The sequence below is a fragment of the Gavialis gangeticus genome, unplaced genomic scaffold (assembly GCF_001723915.1).
Source record: "Gavialis gangeticus isolate Ggan-Ray unplaced genomic scaffold, GavGan_comp1, whole genome shotgun sequence".
NCBI classification, from domain to species: Eukaryota; Metazoa; Chordata; order Crocodylia; family Gavialidae; genus Gavialis; species Gavialis gangeticus.
Genome location: NW_017729022.1, coordinates 60,995,026 through 60,996,200, shown reverse-complemented (window position 1 = coordinate 60,996,200; position 1,175 = coordinate 60,995,026). Strand labels below are relative to the sequence as shown.

Below are 1,175 nucleotides of genomic sequence, written 5' to 3'. Positions count from 1 at the left end.
ATCAGTAAATATTCTCATCTCTTTGTGGACTGAGTACCTCAACTATCTCCAGCCTTACAGGCTTGACATGCAGTTCTTGAATAGAGTTTACTGTGAATTATCTATTAATGTTTTTCCACTTGCAGCCACAGCCCTTGAAGGATACTGTGGACAGTTTTGAGTTACCTAAGCTTACCATGTTTGAATACTACTGTTCAAATAATAGTTAACCTAATTTTCAAGCTACTTATCCTAACTTCTGCACATTAGTAGACAAATTATGGAGGGCTTATGAAGCTACAGCTCCTTGAGAAATAGGGTGCAAAACTATTTGGAGTTTAAGTTACCTTGTTGCTATTTTAAGCTAAAAAAAATGGCAAGTTTACTGTGGGACAAAGAATTTCATCCTGGGATCCCAGAGATGGACATGCTCATAGTCCCACATTAAATACCAGTGAAGCATCTGAACTAAATGCTTTGCGCTGGGGACTAGGGAAGCTAATTGAAGACCGTTGCCATTCAAGATGCAGGTGCAAATGATTGTCCTGGCCTGGTTTTGGTGCCAAACCGTGGATTAAACCAGGTGTCTGGTTCTAGCCTTCCACAATCAAGCAAGGGTTTGGATGCAACTTGGTAGGTAGGGCCCTGCCACGTTCAGATCAGTGCTGGACAGAAACCAGCTATAAAGCTGTTAACGCATTTTCAAGCACTAAAATTGTAGCGGCTCAACTCTTCGTAGCTGGACTGCCACTGAGAACTACCTTGCGCAGATGCCGTCTAGATTGATTGCGCGCCAGAAGGGGCCCGCGGGGGAGAGGAGCCGCATAGCACCCGCGCCCCTCCCCCCGGCAGAACTACACCCCCCATAATGCCCCGCGGCGCCTCCCGGATGCCGCGCGTGCGCCCCGGGCCGGGCTCGGCACTGACGGCGGTGGCGGAGCTGATGAAGTGGGTCGGTCCCCGGCGCTCGCAGCACGGAGGAGGCGGCAGCAGCAACATTAGCAGGTGCTTCTTGCGAAGGGACGGACCGACCGACAGACGGGCGTGGATTGGGGCAGACGGACAGGCTGACGCAGGTTAGGAACAGGCTGAGGGGGGTTAAGTAAGGGGAGGATGGGCAGACAGACGTGCGTGTTGATGCGGGTTAGGGACAGGCTGCTGGGGAAGAGACTGGTGACTTGGGGTGGGGGTTGTGG

The 1,175-nt window shown here is 51.4% G+C and overlaps 1 protein-coding gene across 1 annotated transcript in view; it reads left to right on the top strand.

Annotated features, from left to right (window-relative positions):
- The first annotated feature begins 906 nt into the window (after positions 1-906).
- Positions 907-1,175, top strand: part of SGSM3 (small G protein signaling modulator 3) — a 64,883-nt gene continuing 64,614 nt past the window's right edge. The window contains exon 1 of the mRNA XM_019515142.1: positions 907-1,055. The gene's annotated coding sequence lies outside the window, so the exon portion shown is untranslated. The remainder of the gene's footprint in view (positions 1,056-1,175) is intronic.